The following is an 18,554-nucleotide window of genomic DNA, read 5'->3' as shown; positions in this document are numbered from 1 at the left end:
AGGCCTCCATGCAGGAGTTTACACGAAGTGGGTGACTATCCTTGGAAGCCAGAAGACTCTGGAGGTTTTCTTCATTTACTCCCATTCTCTCACCATATGGCAGCAGAGTAGACTCATACACACTCAAATAAAATGGTGACTTCTTTTATTTGCAGAGTTGTACCAAACAGAACTCTTATCAAGCAGACTTTTCCCTTGCCACATTACATTGATAATTAATGTTCATGATAATGACCTTGGAGATCTGTCAGACTCTGAGGAACCTAATGAACAATTAAGAGAATGAAATGATTTTCAATAGGACTTCATGCTTAGTGCGTTTGGTATTCTAATACTTTTGATAGATGGTCATGATTGATTGTCTAATTCCTCAAACCTGTGAGGAAGCCAATGATTTACTGTGTGGCAATGGTAGTGCTGTCATGAGTTATTTGGGAGCATATTACCCAAAATCCAAAAAATTGTCACTCAGCTCTAGCATACCCATGCAGGCTGCCACATAAGCTAAAGCCACAGGGAAGTGTTGAATTTGAATAACTCAGAACCCATCTTTTCCTTCTAGATTAAAAAAATTATCGGGGCTCCTCAGTGACTCAGTAGGTTAAGCATATGCCTTCAGCTCAGATCATGATGCCAGGGTCCTGGGATGTAGCTGCATGTTGGGCTCCCTGTCCAGCCGGGAGTCTGCTTCTCCCTCTCCCTTTGCCCCTCCCCCCTTCATGTTTTCTCTTTAATAAATAAAATATTTTATTGTTATAACTAAGGATAATTATCAATAAAATCATATACCAAAATGCTGTTCTTGGGACGCCTGGGTGACTCAGCGGTTAAGCGCCTGCCTTCAGCTCAGGGCGTGATCCTTGAGTCCCGGGATCAGTCCCACATGGGGCTCCCTGCATGGAGTCTGCTTCTCCCTCTGCCTATGTCTCTGCCTTTCTCTCTCTCTGTGTCTCTCATGAATAAATAAATAAAAATATTTTTTTAAACGCTGTTCTTATAGTCCAGGAACCATCTATTGCCCTATCCATTTTTAACTTGTTTAAAGAATTTGATAAAGAATTAATATTAAAAAATTAGATGGAGGGGATCCCTGGGTGGCGCAGCAGTTTGGCGCCTGCCTTTGGCCCAGGGCGCGATCCTGGAGACCCGGGATCGAGTCCCACATCGGGCTCCCGGTGCATGGAGCCTGCTTCTCCCTCTGCCTGTGTCTCTGCCTCTCTCTCTCTCTCTCTCTGTGACTATCATAAATAAATAAAAAATTTTTAAAAATTAGATGGAAAAGATTAAACTACTCCAGGTGGCACTTTATATCCTATTCTTTATATCATTATTCTTTTCTTTCTCTCTTGCTCCTCCTGTTATTTTCAGAAATGTTTCCCTGCTTGTTAAAAATTCAAAATCACAAAAATGTACAGTGGAAAAAAATATCAAGTCCAATCATCATACTTGGAACTTGAAAAACAAAGATCCCAAAGATAATATGACTTTCCCCCAAGCTACATAACAAGTTAGTCATAAAGCCCCAGGAAGAACCCATATTTCCCAATTCCTGAGGAAAGATCAAAGCCACAGCAAAGCCAGTAACTGCTAATGCAAATTCTCAGCTATCACAGCCAAAGAAACAAAAAAAAAAAAAAAAAAAAAAAAAAAAAGAACTGGGAAATGGTATTTCAATAAACTCTTTTGACCACTAAGATTGAAGTCCCATGTGTTCTATTTTAAATATCTCACATAGCTTTGCACAGTGGCAGTATCATAGCCAATGAGGTTTATCCGAGGCACGATTATTGCTAATTAAATATCTCACATATTTAGGATTTAAGTAGCTTTAAGCAGAAAATTAGAGCTCACATGGCATTGCTCATATTTAGGATCTCTGAGTCTCAGAGGCATGCAGTTTAGTAATTTATGTCTTTTCAGGCTTTGGTTCTTCTTCAGAATGGAGACCATGTCCACAAGAGAGTGTGGGCAGTTGTAGCAATTCTTCAGAGTTATGCCAAGTGTGAGAAAGGGGATTACTTGGTACAATAATTAGATTATCACCACACACATATACACACATTTACATGAACACATGTACATGCGCATGCAGCTGAAGCATTTGAGAACAAACTGCAGATTCATGCCATTTTATTCTTAAATATTTCAAGATGCACTTCCTAAGGATAAGGACATTCTCCTTATTGGTGAGAAATGAATTTAGAATCCAAGATCTGAGGGCAAGTGTACTCACTGACACTAGGGTACCATTCCTTCTTGGCCCTCTCAGCAGACAATTCTAGGAAAGACACTTTTAAAGATGAGTTCATGTGGATATTCTTAATTCAAATTTAACCTTACAGTGTTTTATTTTAATGTCTTCAATTTAATATTTGCTTCGCATCTTCTTTCTTACACCAAAAATCTTGGTTTGTATAACACAATATTTTCTCCTATATTTTAATTTTTTAAATATGTAAGACACTCACCTGATCCCAAAGTAAAAACTATATGAAATGTTAACCAAACTCACTGAAGATTCACTTCCAACCTTTTCCCTTCCCTTCATTTCCCCACCTCCTATAGGTAACTAATTTTATCGCTTCTTTTTGAAAATATAAGCAAATATATAAATATATTCTTATTCTTCCTTTTATTTTTAATTTTATCTGATTTTTAATTTAAATTCAATTAATTAACATATAGTGTATTATTAGTTTCAGAGGTAGAGTTCACGATTCATCACTCATATATAACACCCAGTGCTTGTTATATCACATGCCCTCCTGAATGCCCATCACCCTATCCCTCCACCTTCCTCCCCTCCAGGAACCCTCACTTTGTTTCCTATGGTTAAGTCTCTTATGGTTTGTCTCCCTCTCTGATGATGTCTTGTTTTAGTTTTCCCTCCCTTCCTCTATGCTCTTCTGTTTTGTTTCTTGAGCTCCACATATGAGTGGAATCATATAATTGTGTTTCTCTGACTGACTTACTTCATTCAGCATCATACCCTCTCGTTCCATCCACATTCTTGTAAATGGCAAGATTTCATTTTTGATGGCTGACTAATATTCCATCATATATATATATATGATGGAATATTAGTATATATATATATATATATATATATATATATATATATATATATATACCACATCTTCTTTATCCATTCTGTTGATGGATATCTCATCTCTTTCCATAGTTTGGCTACTGTGGACATTGCTGCTATAAACTCTAGGGTGCAGGTGCCCCTTCAGATCATGACATTTGTGCAATTGCTGTGCAATTGCTGGGTCTAGAGGAAGTTCTATTTTAAACTCTTTGAGGAACCTCCATACTGTTTTACAGAGTGTCTGTACCAGCTTGAATTACCAACACAGTGTAGAAGGGCTCCCCTTTCTCCACATCTTTGCCAACATCTGTGGTTTCCTGACTTGTTCATTTTAGCCATTCTAACTTGTGTGGGGTGGTAACTCCTTGTGGTTTTGATTTGTATTTCCCCAATGCCAAGTACTGTGGAGCATTTTTTCATGTGTTTGTTGGCCACTTGTATGTCTTCTTTGGAGAAATGTCTGTTCATGTCTTCTGCCCATTTCTTGACTGGAATATTGTTATTTGGGTGTTGATTTTGATAAGTTCTTTATAGATTTTGGATACTAGCCCTTTATCTGATAAAACATCTGCAAAATTCTTCTCCAACTCTCTAGGTTCACTTTTGGTTTTGTCAACTGTTTCCTTTGCCATGCAAAAGCTTTTTAATTTTGATAAAGGTCCAATAGCTCATTTCTGCCTTTTTTTCCCCTTGCCTCTGGAGATGTGTCTAGCCAGAAGTTGATGTGGCCACAGTCAAGGAGGTTGCTGCCTATGTTCTCCTCTAGAATTTTGATGGAATCCTGTCTCACACTTACGCCTTTCATCCATTTTGAGTTTATTTTTGTATATAATGTAAGAAAGTGGTCCAGTTCATTCCTCTACATGTGGCTGGCCAATTTTCCCAACACAATTTGTTGAAGACTTTTTCCATTGGATATTCTTTCCTGCTTTGTTAAAGATTAGTTGACCATAGAGTTGAGGGTCTGTTTCTGGGTTCTCTATTCAGTTCCACCGATCTAGGTGTCAGGTTGTTTGTTTTGTTTTGTTTTGTTGTTTTTGCCAGTACTATACTGTCTTGATGATCACAGTTTTGTAATACAGCTTGAAGTCAGGCATTGTGATGCTCCCAGGTTTGGTTTTCTTTTTCAAATTTCATCTGTCTATTCAGGGTCATTTCTGGTTTCATTCAAATTCCAGAATTGTTTCTTCAAGCTCTGTGAAAAAAGTGATGGTATTTTGATATGGATTGCATTGAATGTGTAGGTTGTTCTGGGTACGATAGACATTTTCACAATATTAATTCTTCCAATCCATGAGCATGGAATGTTTTTCCATCTCTTAGTGTCTTCCTCAATTTCTTTCATAAGTGTTCTATAGTTTTCAGAGTTCAGATCTTTTGCCTGTTTGGTTAGGTTTATTCCTAGGTACCTTTTTTTTTTGGTGCAATTGTAAATGGGATCAATTCCTTAATTTCTCTTTCTTCTGTTTCATCATTAGTGTATAGAAATGCAATTATTTTATATCCTCCCACATTGCTGAATTCCTGTATGAATTCTAGCAATTTTGGGGTATAGTCTTTCAAGTTTTCCACATACAGTATCAGGTCATCTACAAAGAGTGAGAGTTTGACATCTTCTTTACTGATTTGAATGTCTTTTATTTCTCTTTGTTGTCTGACTGCTGAGGCTGGGACATCCAGTATTATGTTGAATACCAGTTGCGAGAGTGGACATCTCTGTCATGTTCCTGATCTTAGGGAAAACCTCTCAGTTTCCATTAAGGATGATATTCACTTGAGCTTTTTGTATATGGCTTTTATGATATTGAGGTATGTTCCCTCTACCCCTCCAGTGTGGAAAGTTTTAATCAAGATAGGATGCTGTACTTTGTCAAATGCTTTTTCTGCATCTATCAAGAAGAGCTTATGGTTCTTGTCCTTTCTTTTATTAATATGGTGTATCACATTGATTGATTTGTGGTTGTTGAACCATGCTTACAGCCAAGGAATTAATCCTACTTGGTCATGGTGAATAATCCTTTTAATGTACTGTTGGATCCTACTGGCTAGTATCTCAATGAGAATATTGGCATCCATGTTCATCATGGATATTGGTCTATAATTCTTTTTGGTGGGATCTTTGTCTGGTTTTGGGGTCAGGGTAATGCTGGCCTCATGGACAGGTTTGGGAGTTTTCCTTCCATTTCTATTTTTTGAAACAGTTTCAGAAGAATAGGTATTAGTTCTTCTTTAAATGTTTGGTAGAATTCCCCAGAAAGCCATCTGTCCCTCCCTAGACTCTTGTTTGTGGGGAGATTTCTGATTACTGCTTCAATTTCCTTGCTGGTTATGGGTATGTTTCAGGTTTTTATTTCTTTCTGTTTCAGTTTTGGTAGTTTATAAGTTTCCAGGAATGCATCCATTTCTTCTAGATTGCCAAATTCGTTGGCATATAGTTGCTCATAATATGTTCTCAAAATTGTTTTTTGTATTTCCTTGGTGTTGGTTGTGATCTCTCCTTTTCCATTGGTGATTTTATTAATTTGAGTCCTTTCTCTTTTCTTTTTGATAATTTTGGCTAGGGATTTATCGATCTTATCAGTTCTTTCAAAGAACTAGCTTTTAGTTTTGTTGATCTGTTCCACTGTTTTGGTTTATATTTGATTGATTTCTGCTCTAGTCTTTATTATTTCTAATCTCCCACTCAGTGTAGGCTTTATTTGCTGTTCTTTCTCCAGCTCCTTTAGGTGTGTGATTAGGTCATGTGTATGAGACTTTCCTTGCTTCTTGAGAAAGGCTTGTATGGCTATGTACTTGCCTCTTACCACTGCCTTTGCTGTATCCCACAGGTTGTGTTTTCATTTTCATTTGGTTTCCACGAATTTTTAAAATTCTTCTTTAATCTTCTGGTTGACCCATTCATTCTTTAGGTGGATGCTTTTTAACCTCCAAGTATTTGAATTCCTTCCAAATTTCCTCTGGTGATTGAGTTCAATTTTCAAAGCTTCATGGTTTGAAAATATTCAGGGAATAATCCCAATCTTTTGGTACCAGTTGAGACCTGATTTGTGACCCAGTATGTGATCTATTCTGGAGAATGTTCCACGTGCACTCGAGAAGAATGTATATTCCGTTGTTTTAGAATGGAATGCTCTGAATATCTGTGAAGTTCATCTGGTCCACTGTGTCATTCAATGTCCCATTTCCTTGTTGATCTTCTGCTTAGATTATCTGTCCATTGCTGTGAGTGGGGTGTTAAAGTCCTCTACTATTATTGTATTATTATCAATGTGTTTCTTTTATTTTGTTATTAATTGGTTTATATAATTGGCTGCTCCAAAATCAGAAGCATAAATATTTGTAATTGTTAGATATTCTTGTTGGATAGACCCTTTAAGTATGATACAGTGTCCCTCTTCATCCCATACTATAGTCTTTGGCTTAAAATCTGATTTGTCTGATATAAGGATTGCTACCTCAACTATCTTTTGATGTCTATTAGCATGATAAATGGTTCTCCCCTTATGCTCAATCTGGAGGTCTTTGGGTCTAAAATGCTTCTCTTGTAGACAGCATATGGATGAGTCTTGCTTTTATATCCAATCTGATACCCTGTGTCTTTTAATTGGAGCATGTAGGCCATTTACATTCATAGTAATTATTGAAAGATATTATTTTAGTGCTATTTTATTACTTGTAAAGTCCTTGTTTCTGTCTATGTTACTTTTGACTCTCTCTGTGCTTAAAGGATCCCCTTTAATATTTCTTTCAGGGATGGTTTAGTGATCACGAATTCTTTTAGTTTCTGTATGTCCTGGAAGCTCTTTATCTCTTCTTCGATTCTGAATGACAGCCCCCTAAAAGTGGGGTTGCTGGTTCAAAGGTTAATGCATCTGTAATTTTGCTAAATTTTACCAAATCCCCTTGCACAAGGTTTGTCCCATTTTTTACTTCCACCCTCAACAGAAAATGTTATCAAATTTTTAGACTCAAGAGTGTTTTAATTTGCCTTCCTCTTATAAGGCAACATGAGCATCATTTTATATGTAAAGAGTGACTGACATTTCTTTTTCTCTCTTTTCTCACATTTCTCTCTGTTCATGACTTGTGTCTGTATCTCTATCCAATTTCAAGGCTTCTCCATTTTTAAGGGCTCTCTGTATACTTGCCCTGTTCTGTGAGATAATTTGCAAATGCTCTCTCCTGATTTGTCTCTTGGCTTATTAGGGTGTTTTGTTTTGTTTATTTGGTAGTAAATTTTATCAACCTTTCCTCAATTTTGTTCCTGGATTTTGAAAGGCTTTCTTCACTTCTGGGTTATAAAGTAATTCGCTGTGCAATACTTCTTTGGTTTCACATTTACATTTGGATCTCTGATCCATTTGGAGTTTATCTCAATGTGAGGATTTGATTCACATTTAGACTTTTCCAAAGGGCTATTTGTCTCAACATCATTTATTAAAAAATCTATCTTTTCCTCAGACAGAAATAACTTGATTGATTTTTAGAAACCAACTTGTTTAAAAAGACACTTTTACTACACTGTGGAACAGATCTGCTCCCCCACTGTTTAGAACAGAGAGGAACAATACTCACAATAGTATATATACATTGTCCTCCACTGGCCTCTCCAGAGCCATGCTCTGTCCCCTTGATGCCACTGTAAAAAGGCCCTCTTAAACTCTTTCACTTATGCCCTTTGCCCTTTGAATATGCATTTGGGTCTGGCCAGAGCCTGACTGATGCCAAAGGCATCAGAAATAAATACCAGTCCATCAGCAAAAAGGTAAACAGCATAGTTCTACTCTACCATCCCAAGTAAAGCCAAAAAACAGTCCATGAAGTCACACCTTATTTAAAAATCCAGAGTGATATTATTTATCTTGATTATCTTCCTTTTTACTATGCCAAGATCTGGTCTAATTTTTGCTTAGTTTCACAAATTAAGCCCATCCTCAGAAGTTTAAAGTTGAACTCCTCCTGGGATACTAAAGAAAGTGCTCCCTGCCTCTGAAGACTAAAAGTATTCCTGAATGTTTTGAGGTGGTATTCTCTCTGGGGTGACTGCTTTGAAGTCAGACAAGAGCATGTGCAGGCTCTGGTATGTTTGCTTAAAAACGAAAGCCCTCCTCTTGTTACTAATAGCCAGGCCCTGACTGCTACTTCCTGGGTACATTTCTTTACTCTAATATTTCTTTGCTTAGCATTTAAAAGGCTCTTGCAAAAACTTTTAAGTGTCTCTGACTGTTATAAGTTGCTGCGTTGATCAGTGGAAAACTTCCACAGAAAGTTTATTACTCTACTGCTGAGTCATGTTCAAAGTATGACTCAGCTTTGTTGCAGTGAATATTGACCTTGGAAATAAATCCTAACTGTCTCACCATGATATAATATAAAAACAAAAGGTTTTGGAAGTTCTATTTCTCATGCTTTTATGAGGGACACTTCCCAGTTTCAAATTTTGAGCAGAAGCGACAGGGAGAGGTAACTCAAAAGCAGAGAGTACATTTCTGCCTGGGGCTGTCCTGCTTCTTCCATACTTTCATCTTACAGCAGGTGTCACTTTGACTCTGAATTAGACTTTGAGTTAAAGATTGAATATAATAACATTATGGTGAAAGGGGCCTTAGGTCATTTAATCCAGTGCCATATTTTACAGGGAGGAAACTGCAGCCCCAAAAGAATGTTGTTGAGAGTGCCATGGTTGTGCTGAATCACAGGCATCCATTTCATGGACCAGTATGAATGTTTACTCCCATCTTGGCTCTGAAAGAATAAATTGGTGTACCCCTGGGGGTACAATTTTCTGGAAGGTAGAGGCTAGCTTGTTATATAAAGTAGGAAAGAGGGAAAGCATTTTTTCTTCCTAAAGGAGAAAATTCTCTTCTACCTTCCAACTGTTAATGATATATATCCCCTCCCCTTATACCTGTTGTAAGAACAGGTGGCCTTACAATGGGTGTAAGAATTCTGCCATTAGAGCATCATTCTCTCAACTATTGGGTCCAATCCAGGAGACTAGACTACTCATTATTCAAAGTATTAAAATACTCCCACTGTCTGATTTCAAACTACTTTTCAGCCATATCCCCATGGGCTTTGGAAGGAGACAGTCAGCAGAATTTTGGATTCTGATGCAATCACTGACCAGCAGTGTGACATATGCATAGACTTAACTTTCCTGGGTTTTGGTTTCTTCATTTATAAATGAGGATAATAACAGCTCAGAAATCAGCTGTTTATACAGGTATTAAAGTATCTTAATCAGCAAACAGTAGTAATACACAAACATTATGGCTGCCTGATGTCATTTGCAGCTAACGAGTCTGATCGAAAAATTGGGGAATAAGATGCCCAGTAGGGGTTTTACAAAACCCCAACACATTTCAGGGAATACAGATGCCACATTTATGCACTGGGCAGTGTGCATCTCTTACCTCTGCCTGAATTTGAGGTTCTGTACAAACAGGAAGTGAATACTAAGACCAGCATATAAGGTATCTGCCCCAACACATACACAAAGCCCCTCAGGAAAAACTGGGAGACTTATTGGATCCAGGAATAAAAGGAAGTCAGTAATTATTAGCTTATTACTAAGCTACCCAAGCAGGTACTTTGGGCACCATATATCACAAAGAATACAGACTTTATAGAATTAGATCAGGAAAGTCATGAAACCAAACAAGCAGCAGCAGCAGCAGCAGCAACAGATGAACAGCAGGAACTATCGCAAACCCTGGGGAGGAAGGGAAGCATCTGATTTCCAGAGTTCCAAGGTTATGTTACATAAAATGTCTGTTTTTCAACAAAAAAATTATGCCATCCAAACACACACACACACACACCAGGAAAATATGATCCCTGCAGACAAAAAAGAAAAAAAGAAAAGCAGTCAATAGAAATTGTGCCTGAAGAAGTTCAGATATTAGGCTTACTAGACAAAAACTGTAAAGCAACTATTGTACATATATTCAAAGAAGTAAAGGAAACTATATACAAAGAAGTAAAGTATAAGAAAGATATTTCACCAAATATAAAATGTCAAGAAAGAAACATAAATTATAAAAAAGACTCAAGGGCAGCCTGGGTGGCTCAGCAGTTTAGCACCGCCTTCAGCCCAGGGCCTGATCCTGGAGACACCGGATCGAGTCTGACTTTAGGCTCCCTACATGGAGTCTGCTTCTCCCTCTGCCTGTGTCTCTGTCTCTGTCTCTGTCTCTCTCTCTCTCTCTGTATCTCTCATTAATAAATAAATAAAATCTTAAAAAAAAAACGACTCAAACAATTTCTGGAGTTGCAAAGTACAATAACTAAAATGAAAAAAGTCACTAGATATACTCAAAATGAATAAAGATTAATGGAGTTTCAGAGGCCTGAGGGAAATATTAATCATATCAAAATACACAATTAAAGTCTTAGCACAGTGAGGAAGGGGCAGAAAGAATCTTTTCTAAAATATGGCCAAAAACATCACAAATTTGATGAAAACATAAATCTGCACAAAGTAACTCAACATAGTTCAGTTAAAACAAACTCAAAGAGGTCCACATATAGACACATCAGAATCAAACTGTCAAAAATCAAAGAAAGAATCTTGAAAAAAGCAAAAGAGAAGCAACTCGTGTACAGGAGATCTTCAGTAATATTAGTGGTTGACTTCTCATCAGAAACCATGGCAGCCAAAAAGCAGGATGATAATATATTCAAAGTACTAAAAGAAGACTATCAACTCTATATCCAGCAAAATTACCTTTAAGAATGAAGGGGAAAAGAGAGAGAGAGAGAGAGAGAGAGAGAGAGAGAGAAAAGAATGAGGGAGAAATAAGACTTTCCCAGGTGAACAAAATCAAAGAGAATTAATCATTAGCAAATCTACCTTATAAGAAATGCTAAAGAGAATCCTCAGGCTGAAATGAAAGGACACTAGGCAGAAACCTGGATCCACATGAAGAAATAGAGTACCAGTAAAGTAAATACACATGTAAACATAAAAGAAAGTATAAATGTACTTTTGTTTATAACTCCTTTCTTTACCTATCTGATTTAAAAGATAATTGCTGGAGCAATAACTGTAAAACTGTGTCAACGGGCTCATAATGTGTAGGAATGTAATTTGTCTGACAACAATGGTACAATGAAGGAGGAGTGAATGGGGCTATTTTGGAACAAAGTTTTGTATATACTATTGACATCAAGTTATTATTAATCCATACAAGATAGTTTTAAGTTCAATTTTAATGACCTGATAATCTCTAAGAAAAATAGCCCCAAAATACAGTAAAAGAAACAAGGCAATTAAAATGGTATGATATAAATACCTATTTAACCCAAAAGTGGCAGGAATGGAGAACAAAAACCACATCAGACATGAAGGGAAAAAAAAAAACAAGAAAGAGGTAAATGGAAATCCTATCTTATCAATAATTGTAGTAAGTGAAAATACCAATCAAAAGGCACAAACTGGCAGAATGGATATAAAAACAAGATGCAACTAGGTTGAAAGATACAAATGGGGTTAAGCAAAAAAAGGATGAAAAAATATATACCGTGCCAACAATACCCAAAAGAGCGTTGATGTACCTAAACTAACATCAGGCAAATTAGATTTTAAGCCAAAATTTGTTATAGCTGCAAAAAAATGACATTTTATAATGATAAAGGTTTCAATCCCTCAGGAAGATATAATAATACTTATAAACATATATGTAGTTAACAACAAAATCACAAAATGCAGAATTGAAGGGAAAAACAGAATTTTTTTAAAAGATTTTATTTATTTATTCATGAGAGACACAGAGAGAGAGGCAGAGACAGGCAGAGTGAGAAGTAGGCCCCATGCAGGGAGCCGATGTGGGACTCCATCCTGGGTCTCCAGGATCACACCCTGGGCTGAAAGCGGCACTAAACGGCTGAGCCACCCAGGTTCCCAAAAAAACAGAAAATTTAACAATTGTAACTGGAGATTTCAATACCTCATTTTTAATGATAAAAAGAGTAAAAGGAAATAGAAGATTCAAACAGCACTACAAACCAGTGAGGTCTCACAGGCATCTATAGAACACTCCATCCAACAACAGTTAATACACTTTCTTCTCAAATGCACATGAAACATTCTCCAAGGATTATCATATGTCAAACTACAAAACTACCCTCAATACATTTAAAAGAATTTAAAATGTATGAAGAATGTTTTCTGATAACAAGTCATTAAATTAGAAATTGATAATAAAAGAAAAATTGGTAAATTCTCAAATATGTGGAAATTAAGCAACACACTCCTAAATAAATCATGGGCTGAAGAAAAAAAAATCACAAGAGAAATTAGAAAATAATTAGACATTAATGAAATGAAAAAAACAAGATGGCAAAACTTATGGAATAAAACTAATGTTTTGACTGAAATTTAGAGCTGTAAGTACCTATATTAAAAAAGAAGAAAAATCATATATTAATAACCTAACTTTCCACTTTAAGAAATTTTTAAAAATACAGGAAGACTAAACCAGAAGGATATTGAAGAGGAGATAAACAGACAATAAAAAAATAGTAGAAACTATCAAAGAAACCAAAAGTTGGCTCTTTGAAAAGATCAACAAAACTGACAAACCATTACCAAGAAAAAAGAGAGAAGACTCAAATTACTAATACTAAACATAAAAGAGGAGTTATCACTGCTGCACTTTTTGATTTAGAAATCAAAAAGAGAATATAGGAATTCTATAAATAATTATATGATGACAAATCAGATAACCTAGATGAAATGAACAAATTACTAGAAAGAAAAACCAACTTAAGAAGACATTAAAAATCTTACTATACCAATAACAAGAGATTGAATTAGTGATTTTAAAAACTTCCCTCAAAGAAAAGCCCATGCACAGATAGCTTCACTAGTGAATTCTACCAAATCTTTAAAGAAATTTTAGTACCAATCCTATACAAACTCCTCAAAAAATACATGCAAGAATAGCTGTCAAATATATGATTACCATGATACCAGAATCAGACAAAGATAATTACAAGAAAACTAGACCTCCATCCCTTATGAAGGTAGATGTAAAAACCCCCAACAAAATAGTAGTAAGCCAAATGTGGTGACAAATAAAAAGGAATATGCACCATGAGCAAATGGGATTTATCCCAGTAATGCAAAGCTGATTTAACAAATAAAGTCAATCAATGTAACATACAATATTAACAGATTAAAGAAAAAACTCACATAATCTCAATAGATGCAAAAGAAGCATTTGACAAAAGTCACCACCCTTTTCAAATAAAAAACACTCCGTGAGCTAGAAATGCGAAAGGATTTCCTTAACCTGATAAAGAATATCAAAGGAACATTCACATCTGGTATCACACTTACTGGTAAAACACTGAATGATTTCATCCTTAGATCAAGGAGCCTACTCTTATGATTTCTAGTTGAAATCATATTAGAAGTTCTAACCAAGGCATTTAGGCAAGAAAAAGTAATGAGATATCCATATTACAATTGAAGAAGTAAAACTATCTCTATTCACAGATGACATGATCCTGTACCTTGAAAATCTTACAGAATCCACAATAAAACTATTAGAATTTCAACTAGTTAGGATACAAGACTAATATACAAAAAATCAATTGTCTTTCTATACTCTAGCAATGAACAATTTGAAAAGAAAATTTACAAAAAAATTCGTAGATAACTTAACTTAAAATTTTATTTAATAAAAGAAATTCAATACTTAGACACTACAAACTACAAAATATCATCAAAGGAAATTAAAGACTAAATAAATGGAAACATCTCATTTTTACATTTCACTCCCTAAATTAATCTCAGATTCAAATAATTCCTATTAAAATTCCAGCTGCCCTTTTCACTTGTATTTGACCTAAATTTGATTTACACTTTTAAGTAATCCTAAAATTCGTATGGAAATGCAATGAATCCTAATGAGTCAGAACTATTTTGAAAAAGAATAAAGTTGGAGGATTCACACTTCTGAATTTCCAAACTTATTACAAAACTACATTAATCAAGTCAGTATGATACTGGCATAAGGACAGACAGATCAACCAAATAGGATTGAAAGTCTAAATATATACTCTTATACTTACGGCTAATTGATTCTTGACAAGGGAGCTACTGGGGAAAGAACTGTTTTTTCAATAAATGGTGCAAGGACAACTGGATATCTATATGCAAAAGAATGAAGTTAGATCCCTACCTCATACCATACACAAAAATTAAAAATGGATCAAAAATGTAAGTGTAAGAGCTAAAAATATGAAGTTTTTAGAAGGAAACATAGGAGTAAAATTTCATGACCTTGGATTAGGCAATAGCTTCTTAAAAATGACATCAAAAGCACAAGAACAGAGGGGGAAAAATAGATACATTTGTATTCATAAAAATTTAAAACTTTTCTACTGCAAATGATACCATCAATAAAGCTCTCATATAGAATAGGAAAGTATTTGCAAAGTCATTTATCTGATAAGAGACATATATAGAACTTGTAAAGAATTCTTGCAACCCAATATAAAAAGATCAAAAACTCAAAATATAGATGAAAGATTTGAACAGATATTTATTCACAGAAGTTATACAAATAGCTAGCAAGCACATGAAACATCAACATCATTACTACTTAGGGAAATGCTAATCAGTACCATGATGAGATACTATTTCATATCCAGTAGGGTAGCTATAATAAAAAAGAAGGACAATAACAAGTGTTTTCAAGGATGTGGAGAAATTGGAACCCTCATACATTGTTGATAGAAATGCAAAATGTTGTGCCTGCTTTAGAAAGTGTTTTTGTTATTCTTCAAAATGTTCTGCCTTATGACCCAAAATTTCCACTCCTAAGTATATACCCAGGGAACTGAAAGAATGTGTCACACAAAAATGTGTTTGCGAATATTTGTAGCAACATTATTCATAATAGTAAAAAATTAGAAACAACCCTAATGTCCATTAACTGATAATGGATAAATAAAATGTATGTCCATTCATTGGACTATTATCTGGCCATAAGTAGGCCAAGTATTGATACATGATACAACATGGATATGCTAAGTTAAATAAGTCAGACATGCAAGGCCAAACATTGTAATACTGCATTTATTTGAAGTATCCAGAAAAGGTACATCTATAGAAACAGAAAATAGATTAGTAGTTGTCTAAAGGGAGGGGGAGATGCTAATGTTTTCTTTTGGGGATGATTAAAATGTTCTGAAATTAGACAGTAGTAATAAACTCGTGACACTGTGTATATACTAAACACTATTGAAGTGGACTTTTTAAAGGGTGAGCTTTATGGCATGTGGATTGGATGTCAATAAATCTACTTAAAAATGCATTCTCTAAGTGTCCAATGCCTATGCCTATCTGCCTATGAGACTAGTCCCTCATCCACTCCACTTTGAATTAATAACGAAACCTGCTTTGTGTTGTACACACATGTAACCTGACAATTTCCTTCTAATCCATAAACATGAATATCATTCTGTGACTGACACACACACTTGCTTAGGGATAGACAATTTCACAGACTACTGGGGTTCAGAGGTGAGAGAGAGGACATGGAATTCATCCAGCACAGTAGAACCTGGGTAGGAGGAAGGGAGGTGTCAGGAAGGTTTTAGGTAGGTAAAAGGCAAGATAAGAAAAATAAAAGGTAGCCGAAAGTAAATTGCTTTGAAAATAGAGGAAAATCATGGAGTTACTAAGCAAAATCATTAAGATATTAAGTCTGGTGTCCTTTTTGAGTGTTAGAAAAAGAAGCAACAGGAAATTAAGCTTAAAAAAATTTGAAGTAACTTTACCTCTTTTTTTTTTTTTTTTGTAAATCATGAGAATCAGAGAAAAATACAATCGGAAATTATTTTTGCAGAAGTTAAAAACTTCAATAAAAATCCTGTCATCAAAGAATTTCTGGGCAGGGCTTAGGGAAGAGTACACATGCAAGAATTAAAGTACTGGATCATTATTTTATAGGTTTTAGGCTGTTTTGAACATTTCCCCATAGCCCTGAATAATTATCTTAAGCCAGCTGTGTTCTGTTTGTGTTAATTCAGCTTCTTTTATTTCCCATCTGATAGATTGTGTGCATTAAGTTATATGTATTAACATTAATGTAATAAATGAGCAATTTACTATGTCTGAAAGAAGTCAACAGCCTAAAATGCACTCATGGAAATATTTTATAACGAACACCTGTGTTAATTTCCTTTCACAAGGAATACAATAGTGGCCTCCTTGAGGCAGCATCTTTGGATAAAGTGAATAATAAAGTGCTCATCACATCATTTATTTCTTGTCTCTCTGATGTGCCAGCAAGCATGTGTTCCTTTCAATTAATATTCTGTTACTTATACAAAAGCTGTTTGACAGAATATGTTGTATTTTTGGAGGGTAGTAAATTAGGTGAAATTTGGATGAGGTTTAGGGTAAAAACATTATCCATAACATCTTTCAAAGGATTTTTGTTCTTTTAAGTTGGTGCAGGCAAGATGATGAATTCCTTGAGAGCAGAGCTTTTCTCTTATTCGGCTTTGTGCAAACAGTTTTATTGAAGTCTTAACCCATTTGAGTTATAAATGTGAAAAATATTTTTTTACTTTTTCCAATCACACTTCATCCATTCTATGTCTGATCTTCCTTGCCTGATCTTAATAACATCTGAGACAGATATCTTGTTCCAGTCCCTTTTAGTAATTCATACTTACTCCAATCCAGTTCAAAACTTAATGTTATATCTGATTCAAATCACTTCTTCCCTCTGGCAGCACAGTCCAGAGCTGGTTGCTATAAGACTGCTTCGTATCTCTTTTCTGGCTGTACTCCTCTGGAGTTGGAAGGGGGAGCAAGAATGATAAGGAAGGTGGTATTTCTTAGAAAACAAGCTTTCTTTTTAAAGAAGATCTGTATTTATGGAAAGACATCCCATGTTCATGGGTCAGAATATTTAATATGGTTAAAATGGCAATATCCCCAGATTGATCTATAGATTTGGTGTAGCCTCAGGCAGAGTCCCAGCTGCTGGTTTGGTTTTTTTGTTTTGTTTCTGCAGAAACTGAGAAGCTGATGCTAAAATTCATATGGAAATGCAAAGGATCTATAATAGCCAACTGTCTTGAGAAAGAGCAAAGTTGGAAGACTCACACGTCCTGATTTCCAAACTTCCTGCAAACATACAGTAATCAGGAGAGTGTGGTATTGACGAATAGGCAGACATCTCAATCAATGGAATAGAATTGAGAGTCTAGAAATAAACCAATACATTTATAGTCAATTGGTTTTCAACAAGAGTGCCAAGACAATTCAATAAAGATAGAATAGTGTTTTCAATATATTGTGCTCAGGCAACTGGATGTTCACAAGCAAAAGAATGAAGTTGGACCCCTATCTAAAAGCATGTAAGAAAGTTAATCTAAAATTAATCATATATTTAAATGTAATCATTTTGGGGTGGTGAAAATATTCTATAAGGAGGTAATGGTGATGGTTGTACAACTCCATGAATATACTAAAAACCAATGAATACTACTCTTTAAAGGGGTGGATTTTATGGTTTGTGGATTATATCTCAATAAAACTACTTAAGAAGGATTAAATAGCTGAAAAATATAGTTGGATATTTATGTAGTCTAGAGCCAAAGAAGGCCTTTCTAAGCATATTACCAAGGTAAAAAATATAACAAAAATGATTTATATACTTGATTGTAAATTATTTTTATAATTTATCTATCAAAAATACTATTAATAAACTTTATTATACCAGACACAGAGTTAATAATATCCTTAATATACAAAACAAAATAAAATTGGGAAGTGGCTCAGCAGTTTAGTGCCTGCCTTCAGCTCAGGTCATGATCCCAGAGTCCTAGGATCGAGGTCTGCATCAGGGTCCCTGCATAGAACTTGCTTCTCCCTCTGCCTATGTCTCTGCCTCTCTCTCTGTGTCTCTCATGAATAAATAAACAAAATATATATTTTAAAAAAACAAGTTAAAATCAGTAAGAAGGGATCCCTGGGTGGCGCAGCGGTTTGGCGCCTGCCTTTGGCCCAGGGCGTGATCCTGGAGACCCGGGATCGAATCCCACATCGGGCTCCCGGTGCATGGAGCCTGCTTCTCCCTCTGCCTGTGTCTCTGCCTCTCTCTCTCTCACTGTGTGCCTATCATAAATTAAAAAAAAAAAAATCTAATTTAAAAAAAAATAAAAATAAAAAAATAAAATCAGTAAGAAAATTATCAATACTTTAATAGAAATGTAGACAAAGAATATGAACAATTCACAAGATAAGAAATAGAACTGGTCAATGAACACATATAAAAATATTAATATTTATTGATAAAGAAATGCTAATTAAAGCACAATGAAATGCCTCTTTTACCCAATGGATTGGTGAAGAATTTTTAAAAATATAATACCCATGGATAGTGAATATGTGGGAAAATAGGATCCTCATACACTTCTGGTGGGAGCGTAA

General features: G+C 35.3%; 1 pseudogene; it reads left to right on the top strand.

The window, feature by feature from the left end:
- Positions 1 to 1,733: 1,733 nt before the first annotated feature.
- On the top strand, positions 1,734 to 1,839 carry LOC112933295 (U4 spliceosomal RNA; annotated as a pseudogene).
- The last annotated feature ends 16,715 nt before the right edge of the window (positions 1,840 to 18,554 follow it).

The sequence above is a fragment of the Vulpes vulpes genome, chromosome 11 (assembly GCF_048418805.1).
Source record: "Vulpes vulpes isolate BD-2025 chromosome 11, VulVul3, whole genome shotgun sequence".
In the NCBI taxonomy this organism is placed as follows: Eukaryota; Metazoa; Chordata; class Mammalia; order Carnivora; family Canidae; genus Vulpes; species Vulpes vulpes.
The sequence above is the reverse complement of the archived record's forward strand: the minus strand, read 5'-3'. Positions and strand labels throughout refer to the sequence as shown.